Source organism: Quercus suber, unplaced genomic scaffold (genome assembly GCF_002906115.3).
Source record: "Quercus suber isolate HL8 unplaced genomic scaffold, Cork oak 2.0 scaffold_1038, whole genome shotgun sequence".
Classification (NCBI taxonomy): domain Eukaryota; kingdom Viridiplantae; phylum Streptophyta; class Magnoliopsida; order Fagales; family Fagaceae; genus Quercus; species Quercus suber.
In genome coordinates, this window is record NW_027070449.1 from 104458 (window position 1) to 117584 (window position 13127).

A 13127-nucleotide genomic window follows, 5' to 3' on the forward strand; every position below is an offset into this window, starting at 1 on the left:
GGCTAGAGACAAGGTGGGGTCCAACCTGGTTGGTGCCCTAAAGCATGCCGAGGACCAGGCAAGGCGCTTGCGGGATGTCAAGGGTCAGCTGTAAGTTGCCAAAGAGGATTCTGTCGACCTGAAGAAGAAGCTGGCCGAGGCCGTGGTGGAGAGAGGCGTTGTCGAGTACGTCAGGGACGAGGCTATGAGGGCCAAATACGAAGCCGAGTTTGCAAGAGTAGATGCTGAGTGCTCCGTAGAGGAAGCAGAAGGAGAGGCCTTTGCAGAGGGGGTGGCTAAGATTGAAGCTACCCTTAAGGCTCAAATCCCTGAAGTGTGCAGGCGTTTCTGCTCCGAAACCTGGGAAGAGACCCTGAACCAAGCGGGAGTTGAGGCCTCGTCTGACCTTAAGAGGGCCGAGAGGGTGTATTACCCTTCTGCTATCCGAGAGGTTGCCTCCGTTGCTCCCGAGGCTGGCTCCGCTTTACAAACGACAGATAAGGGCCAAACTAATGCTGTCGAGGACTCGGTTCCAGCTGATAAGCCTGTTGAGGGGGCCGAGCACCATGGAGCATTAGAGGGGGCAGGAGTTGGCAGTCAAGAGGCACTCCAGGATGTGGTGAAGCCTCCTGCTGATGCCCAAGCCACACACGTCGCCCCCCAGATCCTTCTTGTTGAGGAAGGGCCCTCAGAAGCAGCCCCTCTGACCCAGAGTCCCGAGGTACCAATAGAAGCCCTCTAATAGACTCCTCAGGACAAGCCGCCCACCGAGTTAGGGGAGTAGGCCACCTTGTCGGGCTATCCCCTTCTTACGGCTTGGGCCATTCTGACTTTGCTATTGTTCTTTTCTTTTTTTTTTTTTTTTACTTCGCCCTTTGTTTTGGCGACATTGTAATAAAACTATGTATTTTCCCTTTATAATATATTCAGTTGTTTTTCCTAGCTCTTCGGTCGATGTTCCCATTTACTTGTTGTACTTGAACGTTTTGCCCAACATCTTAGTTGTGTCTGGGACTTAGCCTTGCGATGTAATTTGCTTTCCCACATGTTTCAGTCCGAGGACCATGCCACCCCTTGGTTCCATCTGATGCTTCTGTTCTCCTGTAGGTGGCTAACTTCCCCCTAGGCTTGAGTCCAAGGACCATGCAAGGCCTGGGTTCAGTCTAATGCTTGTTTTCTTCTGTAAGTAGCTAGTTTTCCCATAGGTTTGAGTCCTTGGACCATGCAAGACTTAGGTTCAGTCTAGTACCCAAGTACTTCTTGCTGTAGTTAGTTTTCCCAAAGGCTTGAGTCCGAGGACTATGCAAGGCCTTGATTCAGTCTAACGCTTGTTTTCTTCTGTAAGTAGCTAGTTTCCCCATAGATTTGAGTCCTTGGACTATGCAAGACCTAGGTTCAGTCTAGTACCCAAGTGTTCTTCTGTAAGTAACTAGTTTCGCCTCAGGTTTGGGTCCGAGGACAACGAGAGACCTTAGCTCAGTCTAGTACCTAGGTGTTCTTCTGTAAGTAACTAGTTTCGCCTCAGGTTTGGGTCCGAGGACCGCAGAAGACCTTAGCTCAGTCTAGTACCCAGGTACTCCTTGCTTGGGATGAAGGGATTTGCCTTCAGCGCCGGGAGGTTTGTTCTTAGCGTGATGGAAACCTCGGCCATGCTTCGCCAAGAATGTGCTTTTCATCTAGCCGGACCTTCGACCCCGCGCTGCTCCGAGCAGGGGTGGCTCGGGCTTCTATCCTGACACATGGCAGCAGCCCCTTCTTCGCTCCAATTTTTCGCCTTCTCCGATTACGAGGCGTCTCCTGACTGTTCGCGTTCCATGCTTGACGCTTCGGTGTGCGAGGCGCGCCCTCATTAATGTCCTCGTGGATCAATGTAGATCCAGTGGTTGTAAGCCTCTTTGGAATTCGGTCAGGATTAATGTCGTTGATGACTCTTTCTTCGAGTTCTGGATGGACAGATTCCCATCAGCCTCCGGCCTCTATATATAAGGCTTTCTGGGAAAACTGTCCTTCCACACTTCACGAATCCTCCAGTCAAACAGGAAATGTGCCTCTCCCTTCCCTTAAGCCCCTTTGATGACCTTGCCAGGATTATGATCAGAGCTTGATAGAATGGGGCGACCCTGGATGAGGGCGGAGGCAAGTAAGCTCAGGGTCCTCCTTCCTTGGTTGAGAACCGTTGCGGTTGTAGTCTGCGTCAGACTTTCGGCGTGGCAAGATTTGGGCGTCATCCTGGTGGCCTCGTGCCTGGCGGTTAGGAGGGAGGTCCATGAAGTACATAATGCCCTTCTCCGGTGTGCGTCCATGCCTGCCTTTCAAGCTGGTGGTGCCTCACTCCCAGCTTATTTGCCGGTGGAGGCTTGCAAGATTACATCATGCGCGGTGCCTGAGTGTTGCCATCTCCAATGCTCAGGCATCGTGAGGCCTTGGGAGTATCAGGAGGACATCATGGGGTGGGGCCATCTGGCACCTTTGCGTCTGCTCCTCTCTTCCTGTCGGTACCATCCATACCGGCCCGGGGGTCGTTGGTGGCCTTGAAGCAAGCCTGCCTCAGCCCCTTTTCTTTTAGGGTTAGCTTTAGGACAAGTCCGTATGGGCCTCTGTTTGTAGGGCTAGCTTTAAAACAAGCATGTCTGAGACTCTGTTTGTATTTTATACCTTGTACTTACCTTTCATTTAATAAAAACGTTGTAATATTGGTTTTCTTTTCGCTTTCTTTGAATCTTCTACTTTCCTGCAGTCATTTTTTTTTTAAATGCGCCTTCGTTAACCTTCCGCGAACTAGCCATCTAGGAACAACTGTCCGTTGCGCCTGCTATTGCACAAGTTCTCCCCACAGACGACGCCAATTGTAGGGTCCGGGTTTGAGCACTTCTGCTATTTAGAGAGTGGACTCAAGCCCAATTAGCCCATTACAATGAATTTGTAGAGAGTGGATTGAAGAACTAGGCCCTAACAAGCAGGCAACGTCCAGTATAGTGTTCATTGAAGGCCGGTTAGCCAAGGCTTTCGTCCTAAATCTGTCCTCGGCACCGGTCCGAGGAGCTTGGTGATGGCCTGGCTCTCGGGGGCTCCTCCGGGGAAAAATCCCCCCTCTGATCCCTCTTTTCTTCTTATATATAGTCCCTTTCTTCAACCTCTTTCTTCTGCTTGTCGATCATCCATGCATCTTTTTATGACCGCCTGTTCCATTAGCCACTTTCCCAGTACTCCTGTGAGTTGCAGCAACCAAGGCCGTCTTGTCCAGTGGTCACATCTCCATTAATGCGGCTGTGAGGTTAGGTGAGCGCATTTAGTGCGGAAATGACAGCTTCTCCCGGACGTGCTCCCCCGCCATGATGTTATGGCTGACGTGTCGGTCTTGGTTTGCCGAGGACAGGATCGTCCTCGGCAGGATTCTTGGCTGTTCAAAACTTCACGGTCCTTCCTCGGGCTCTTCTTCATCCTCGGCATGGGCCCTGGGCCGAATACAAGATAGGCCTGGGTTGCCAGATTATTAGGCCCCACACTAATCATTCAAATTTGTAGCTCATTCAACCTATTCAATAAAAATAATCTATAATTTCATTTTTCCTTAAAAAATGGTACCAAGAAAAATATTGTGATTTTGAGTTTTTCTTAATAGTGACGACAGTTAAATTCTTTTTGGCTTTACAATCGTAACAATTTTTCTTTCTTTAGTGAATTGGCTCGCAATTGTAGAATATTCAAGTTATCGCTTTATTAGATTTTATATAATTTAAATTTTTTAGTAACCACTCTAGAGCTGCCACTGCTAATAGCATTAATTATCTCCAACTATGTAATTAAATGTTTTGTACACTTATATGGAAAATTTATTACGGTTAAAGTTTATCTTCTTCATTCACAAAAGAATAGTATATCTCCCACCTCACCCAACCTCCGTAGCAATTGAAAAACAATAAAAATGAGTGGAAAACATATATTACTGGTATGGCACTCCCAAATCCTAAACTCTCTCCTAAATTTGCATCTTCGAATTGCTTGGCGAGAAAAGTGGTAGGATTTTTTTTTTTTTTTTTTAAGGAATCCAACACCGGCAGGATATTGTCCAATTCTATAAAAATATCTTTGCACCAATTTTGTACCTTGATATGATCCAATACTATCAACTATCAAGAATATTATGTTGAGTTAACGAAAGCTCTGACACTAGATTGTTGAACAAAAGATTGATCGAAGAGCTTTTATTTAAAACTTGACTCTTTAAATTACAACACTTTACAAATACTGATACTTGACTCCCATACACTAACACTAGTGTACTACAAACACGGCACTTACTCACCAAATACACTTGCACACACCTCACTTCTAGACACCTACACACACTAGCTCTTGACTCTATTTCACTCTACACACTTGCTACCTATGGCACACACTTCACCTTCCATACTACTTCACATTACCTCACTTCACACACGTCACAAAATTTCACACATCTCTCACTTGGTGCTTTATGACACTCACTCACTTCACTTCACATCACTTCACAAGTCTCTCACTCACCTCATTACATCTATTTATCCTAGATGTATGTTGGTTAGGAAACCAACTTGAAGCTTCTAGCTTCTTCCTTTTTATTGGCATTAAATTAATGCCTTTCTCCAACCTTCTACATACCTTATAAATTTGTGGCTGAAATTCACTAGTGTAAGGAAGGTTCCAGAGAAAATATGAGAACTATCTTGGAAAGAATTCCAAAAAGAGAGCAAGAGAGAAATTTCTAGAAAGAGAGAGATTGTGTGACAAGTTTTAGAAGTTTCTAGAGAGAGGCAGTATTGATTTTCAACATATTATCCAATAAAATCATAGTGGTGATTAATGGCCAATTTGGGTACAATCAGTATCAAAGAAGCTAAACGCCAATCAATTGGGGAAATAATCCCCACTTCCACCTTCACCAAAATCACCACTATGATTTTATTTATTTCAATAAAAATAAAAATTCAAAACATATAATGAAAATTTATCTATATCAACATAAAAAGAAAGTGAGAGTAAGCCACTTGATTTGCTTCAACTCTCTCTCTCTTTTAATCTGCATAATTAAACATAAATTTCTTTTTTCAACATAGGTTAAACATGGAAAATTAATTATAGGTTTTACATTTTAGATGGTATCAGTTTAATCGAACATTCTTAACAGTCTGATCCATCGTTGTCAAATCTTGAATCGTATCATGAATCGATTTTTGATTTTTTTTATTGTATATCGTATCATATCGTGTATCATAAGATACACAAACACCTAATAAAATTATAAAATAATTATAGATATACATATATAAAAGGTATATTCATTATAAATTCAAAATATATTCAACTAATGACCAAATTAATCATTACTTACGTAATAAAATTTAACAAAGTCGACTAAATAAATCCAATTAACTTATGTTTATACTTTATAACATGCACGTTCAAATTGATTAAACTCAGAAGTAATAGATGATATATGAACCAAAATAATAATATCTTTCATTATCTTGGCTAATCAACTTTTTCTAAGTCAATGTTATCATCATGTTCAGCATATTGCAAAATTATTTTTTCATAGACATTTTCTTTATTATTATCAACATTTACTTCTTCTTCTTTTTTGGTTTTTTTATTCTAATAATTTTTTCTTTATATTTTTTCTTGGCATGCTAGCTTTTTAGACTCAAAATAATAATAACAAAATAAAAAATAATTATATTTTCATTTAATACATTATTAATAACATAAAAAATAAATTTGCACATATGAAAGTGAGTGTTATGAGTATAGTAGGAGAAAAAGGAGGGAGGAAAAAAACTCATAGACTTGTTATTTCATTAGACTCAATTAAGTTTTTCAATAATTTTGTGTTAGCAAAGTCAAACAACTTGTTTAAATCAAATAAAGTCACAAATTTTAATAAAAATACTCATTTTAAACTCACATGTCTATGTATCGTACAATTCACTGATACGATACAATTCATATAATACACACACCTATGTATCGAACGATTCATAAGCACTTAAAATATATCCTTACGATACGAAACTTTTTGTGCACGATACGATACGTATCGTATCATACGTAACGATACTGACAACAACTATGGTCTGATCTATGCAATATTTGCCCTCTCTCTTAGAAAAAACTCAGGCATGTCTTGTCTTGTGGTTTTCTATATGGTAAAAATGAGATATTACATTATTTTCTTTTCTATTCCTATCACTCAGTAATCAAATCAACTGATTCTCAACAATTAAAAAAGAAAAAAAAATCAAATTATCAAAGCAATATTCACAGAAACGAAAGCCTTTGGTTATCAAAAAGATTTCCTTGTTGACCCATGTCCGTAGACTAAAAAAAATCTTTTTTTTTTTTTTTTTGAGGTAAAGGACCTACAAATCTTAAAGTGTATGTAGAATTATAGATAATGCAGGTTAGATGCTAGTTTTCTTTTTAAGAGCAGCTATTGTGACCATATTTAAGCATCAAATTAGGAACAGTTATTAGAACCACAATTACAAGCCAAAAAAAAGGGGATTATAACTACAACAAAGCATGAACCATGTCAAAGGACGAATGAGATAAAAGAAAAAAAAGAAGGTACCTCTCTCTTTAGGATATCAAACTATTCCAGAACAGCTTGTTTTGCTTTCCACTCGGACAGTCACTGTGCTGAGTAGCAAGTAATCATGAAGGGTTGGCGATACCTTCTTCTTTTCCCTTCGTTACAAGTCTTGATAAGTAAAACAGAGCAAATAAACTGCAACAAAAAATCAAATTGAAGAATGAAAGCATAGCATAAACGAAGAAAAAAAAAATATAAAAGTAAGAAACTAAAAGGAAGTACCTCTCTCCTTCACACTACAATTTTTGTAGGTTTTTCTTCTATGACTTCACAGATCAAGGATAATCGCTACAGTAAATGAGAGCAGGGGTGAGAAGCCTAAAATACTTAACTACTTTTTTTTCTTTTTTCTTTTTAGGAAAAGTGGAGCAGAGTACAACTAAAATGATATGATACTAACACAAAAAACTGCAACGAAAATTAAGGTAAAAAGTTTGATTTTTTTTTTCTTTTTTTTTTTAAAAGAGTTGGATCGAGTAAAGCAGAACCAAACTAAGAAATGACTGCAACGAAAATTAATGGCGTAAAGTAGAAAGTATCAAACTCTTTCTTTCTTTTTGTTTTGAGAAGTGGGGCAAAATAAAACCAAAATGAGAGTGTGAAGAGTGACTACACAGAAGCTGCTGCGAAAATCAATTTAGAGGACAAATTAAATGAAGGGAAGTAGAGTAGGAAAAGTCTTTCAACCGGACCTCAACCGAAAATATCTTTTTTTCAGTTCAATTGATGACATCTGCATTATTATAATTATTATAATAACTAAGTCAAAAAATTAATTAATTTTTTACATAAACAGATTTAAATCATAAATCTCTTATTCAACAATAGAATATTTTACCAATTGACGTGAGTTCAATAAATAATAAAAATCATTCTCCAAACAATTATTTTGTTCTTTTTTGTGTTTTAGTTTTTTTTTAAATAATGCATTAAAAAAAATAAATATTAATAATTGTCTCAAGATTAACTGAAATAAATAAAAATTGATATTTTGAAAATTGAGAGAAATAATAAAAATAATAATAATAATGCTCTCATAAAACCGAAAATCAAATATGAATGTTTTGAAAAGTAGTTAACTAAAATACAAAATATACATTCTAAAAAAAAATACAAAATATAAGTTTGTATCCAAAAATTGAGAAGAAATTTTAGGAAATTTAGGTTGCGTTTTTATTGTGTTTTGCATTTTACGTTTTGCTATTCTTTTTTTTCTTTTATCAGTGTCTCTTGTATTGTTCACAGTATAAACAATAATCGAGAAAATTATTTTTTTATTATTTTTAATAATAAAATTTCAGTAAAATAATTTAAACACACTCTTAATGTGAATTTTTTGATGGCAGAACATTTAAATGAGCACTTTTTTTAGATCGAAAATAAAATTAGGATGATAATATATAAAAGCACATGTATAAAAGCACGGATATTGGTGATCAATCAATGCTACTCGATTCGTTCGCTTTACAATTATTTTATTGTTTTGCTTTTTGAAAATTCTGGATACACAATGTGGAACGAATCTTTTGAATTCTTACTGGAAAATGCCAAAGGGTCATGGACTCGTGGGACTATGGGAGTGGGAGTGAGCGAGACAGCAGCTATGAAATATAAGGAGCTTGTAACTTTTTCTCTGTCTTTTCCTTTGCTTTTCTTCACAATATTGGATAGTGGGAGGCGGAATTGTTGAATTGATTGAAGTGTACTATTTTCTTTTTTATTCTTTAAACTTTTCCCCTTGCTTTGCTCGATTTCTTCACCGTAGTCATTGGTTGGTGCCATAGAGGGAGACTGAATTATTGAGTTGATTAAAGTAAACCGTTGATCAAAGCTGGGTCCTGCTTCCATTCAGTGTCTTGTGACATTAGATTTGTTGTGATTATAATATGTGATTATAATCGCAACAGATTCAATGAACTGAAGCGGATTCGTTGGATTCGTTGCTTTCCGCCGCCCCCGCCCCCCACCCCCCCCCCTTTCTTTTTATTTATTTATTTATTGAGAAGCACGTGAACGTGGAACACAGATCTGTCCTATCATCTATATACTGTTTATAAGACTTATCAACTTTTTTTAACAATTTTATATACTGTTTATAAGACTTATCAACTTTTTTTAACAATTTTTCATTAAAATGAGTCTCATGATACTATTTACAAATTTAAAATTTATTTTTTTACCGTATTTTTAGTTTTCAATTTTCAACAAAATAAGTTGTATCTAAACAAATCCTCAAAATTCATAAAAGTTATGTCGAAAGTGGTAATCAATAAATTACTCAAAAGAAAAAATAAAAAGCACAAGCAGCTTAGGTGAACTTCAGTTTTGTTATTTAAACAACATAATGAATCCGTTTGAATACAATTTATTTTGCTGAAGACTGAAAATTAAAAACTGAAAACACTGTAACAAAATAATTTTTAAATGTGTGAATAGTACCGTGAGACATATTTTTAATATTTTTTTAATAAAGTGGTTGTGGGTCCTATAAACAGTACCTAAACAGTACCAGAACAGTGACACTTATCTCATGAACAGTAAATTTTGTCTCCCTAAAACGCATGAAAGCAAAAAAAAAAAAAAAAAAAACGCAACACAAGAAACGCATAAACACTTAATCCAAACCCACATAATATATATTTTCACAATATTTAAATAATGTTAATAGAACAACATTATAAAAAGGCTTAAATTCTGAATTTAAAAAACTCATTTTATTGGTTTTCAGTTTTCAAACCAGTGGTTCAATAGTATTTTTGTAAATATATTAAAAACTAATAAACTATTGGTTCACTTGATTAGACAATACATACTGACTTCTCAATCTCAAACGACTTCAGCTATCTTTTTTCTCTCTGCCTTCTTCAATTCACGCTGAAGCTTCCCTCTGCAAACCCCACGCCTCAGTAGTAATGTAAACGTAAATGTAATAATGGGTTGGCTGGCATTGTTTTTGGGTCAGCAAAAGCTATAAATACAAAGAGACTACTTCATCTGCTTTAGCTTAATTCTGTAGCAGAAAAGGACTGAGAGAGAGAGATCAAGCCCCGCTTGATAGAGTTGTTAAACAACTTATTTTCAGTTTTTAAATAATATTACACATATTTTTTTACTCATACATATTTCAAAAAATTACAAATAACATTACTCAAGCTCCTCTACAAAACTAACCCCAAGTTTTTATCATATAGGGCGGACTTGGATTTTTTTTCAAAATAACTATAAAAGCTAAACTATTTTATTAGTTAGCCAAGGGTTGAAACTATTTTAGTTTCTAACGACTCGAGTCTGTGAAAGTTGATTTCACTGTAGCAAATTGAGATTTAAAGACTCGATTTCCCTCCAACGCTATTCAGAAACCCAAAAAACAGAACGCTATGCAAAAAGCCAGAAAACAGCAATGCAAGAAGAAATCACAGCAACGTAGAAACGCAGAAACCCAGAAAACACCAACGCAGGAAGAAATCACAGTAACGCAACCCAGAAAACACCAACTTAGAAACCCAGAAATTACAGCTACGCAGCCCAGAAAACACCAACGCAGGAAGAAACCGTGATTTTTGGATTTGGATTTTTGCTCCGATTGAGATCGTGATTTGGGTTTGGGATTTTGAGAAATGGATTTAGAAGAAGAAGAAAGAACTGGCTTGGGTTTTTGGGGGCTTGGAAGAAGGGAAGAAGATGGTGAACAGTACCTAAAATGATGAAAAAAAAAAAAAAACAACAACAACAACCAACAACGACGACGACGAAGGAAGAAGATGGTGAACAGTAAATCATGTGCCAACACAGAAATCGAGTCGGTTAAACTCGATTTGCTACTGTAAAATCGAGTATAAAAGACTCGAGTCGTTAGATACCAAAATTGTTTCAAACTTTGGCTAACTAATAAAATAGTTTGAGTTTTATAATTATTTTCAAAAAAAATCCGGCGGACCTCTTTTATGTTTTCAACTTTTGCTAAAGCTTTTTTTTATCTTCTTTAAAAGTAAGCACTATTAGATTTTTAAGGCATCAGGCCGACTCAACAACTTTGAAGGTCTTAAGCAAAAATTTTAAGTGAAATTTTTTTATTTAAATAGTAATTAAATAATACTAATTAAAATTTTTTATTCTTATTTAAAATTTATTTTTTATTTTTATTTATTACGTGATTTAATAAATTAGTATTACTAAAATATAAATAAGTTGATATAATATATATCAAATTATTAATTGATACAATAATCAATCAATATATATATAAAAGTAAAGACCTCATGTGAGAGTGCATGAGGTCCTGCCACGTGGCACTCTACTATTGCATTTTTTTTTTACTTTTCTTCATTAATTTTTTTTTACTATTATCCAATATATCATAGTAACTTATTTTTATTATTATATAAATCTAGCATTTTTTTTTACCTATTTTTATTAAGGTTTTTTTTTTTTTTTAACTGTTACCTAATAGATCACGTCATAGTAACATCTTTTTACTATTATTATATAAAATATGGGTTGTTCTTGACAATTAGACCAAAACTTATTCACTAAAAAATCAATAGCTATATATATATATATATATAAAAGTAAAGACCTCATGTGAGAGTGCATGAAGTCCTGCTATGTGGCACTTTAATATTGCATTTAGCTTTTTTTACCCTTTTTCATTAAGTTTTTTTTTACTGTTACCCAATGGATCATAATAACTCATTTTTACTATTATATAAATCTAGCATTTTTTTACCTATTTTTATTAAGTGTTTTTTTTTTTTTTTACTGTTACCAAATAGATCATGTCATAGTAACATCTTTTTACTATTATATAAAATATGGGTTGTTCTTGACAATTAAACCAAAAGTTATTCACTATAAAATGGATTACATTTTAAAAGTAGATCAAACCTTATAAAAAACTCAGGCCCAGTTCTCACCTTATATATTATGACCTAAGTTTGACCCTTCCCCCGTGTAAATTAAAGCAAAAACTCTTACCCTCTTACAAACTCTTTTATTCCTCCCCACGTATAGATGATACTTCTACAAAATCTCATTCTCATGAAATCATGTCTTCTTTTTCCCCCAATTTCAATTCAATTTGCTTTTGTCTATTAATAATGTTCAATGCAATTTATGCAAACAAATTCTCTATCATCAACCAGTGCAACAAAAATATATATAAATCTTAAGATTCCTGAGGTTGCTGAAATAATTGACAAGTGCATATTTCTAAAATTTATAATAGCAAGAAGTCTAATAAATAGCATATACTATCTCACAAAATGCCATTAACTTAATATTTTCTTTAAAAAAATTCAATTATTGGAATCGTAAAAAACATGATCCTATACAAGAAATATCAAAAATACATGCAAAACAATTTTCATAGGAGGATTTATCTTTAAATAATACGAAGACAATAGTAAAGATAAAATACATTGAATGAGATCCTATGAAACATGTTTGTTAATCCTTTCAAATTATACTATTCATCCAGACAGAACCATAAAGATCAGACATATAATTTTGTAAGATTACTATTCATTTGCACACGTACCCAGACAAATTCCCAAATAGGCTCATAAGAAGTCACTTTACTAAAGACGACTGTTCATCAATAGTATTTTCCACAATATTCTACAAGTTTCCACCAACAGAATAACTTGAGTTAACTCTACTAACTCAAGTTACTTTTAAAGACTTACCATGGTTTATTTCATCTATGTGTGGACTCTAATTTACAGACATGTCTTACATGTAACAAAGATAATAAGTTCAAGTTGCATTTGATCTAATTTTTTATGATTTTACATCATTCCTTCTTTTCTTTTCTTTTTTAAGTAATATTTCGAAAAATCAACCTTTGAATTACATTGTTTTGTTATATTCTTTGTGTGTACAAATATCAAGATTATCAGAAATTATAACTATTTCATCATAAGACTTTTAAATTTCAAGTATTTATAAAATATGCAGTACACGAGTTTATGGATTAGATAATAAATGATATTCAATTAACATGAAATTTATTAGGTGAGATTTAAGTTGCATCTGGGTGATTTTTTTGCAACATTACACAACTTAATAATTTTTTATTTTAACAAATCTACCATAGAATTACATTACCTCTTTATAACATTCATTCAAGCAAAATTTAACTTTTTCGTATTTTAAGAGATAAATTGCAAAGTACACTTCTAACATTTGGGATTGCTTGGATATTACACCCTAAAGTTTAAAATTTTGGATTTTATACCTAGAACTTTAGCTCTGTTAGAAAAAGCAGACCTACTTACGTAGCAAAAAAAATTACAAATCAGACACCAGTGTGTCACTTGACAGCTTTGTAGGAGAGTCTACTAATGGAGGGACTACTTTGGCTAACGGATGTAAACTTCAAGGTGCAAAATCTAATTTTTCAAAGTTCAATGTGTAAAATCCAAACAACCCCAAATTTTAGAGGTGTACTTTGTAATTTACCCTTTATTTTATTTTTTTATAGATCCAATATGAAAAATGTTAAAAGTACAACCAATTT

The 13127-nt window shown here is 35.0% G+C and overlaps 1 protein-coding gene across 8 annotated transcripts in view; it reads right to left on the bottom strand.

Moving 5' to 3' along the window:
- The window catches only part of LOC112029450 (probable disease resistance protein At4g27220), a 41827-nt gene extending 34275 nt beyond the window's left edge, over positions 1-7552 (bottom strand). For 5 of the 8 annotated variants that reach the window (XM_065769057.1, XM_065769056.1, XM_065769051.1 and 2 more), the window contains exons 1-2: positions 6833-7552; positions 6590-6745 (exon numbers count right to left, since the gene is read on the bottom strand). The gene's annotated coding sequence lies outside the window, so the exon portion shown is untranslated. The remainder of the gene's footprint in view (positions 1-6589; positions 6746-6832) is intronic. The other 3 variants (XM_065769055.1, XM_065769052.1, XM_024062133.2) reach the window with 2 other exon arrangements.
- Positions 7553-13127: the final 5575 nt, after the last annotated feature.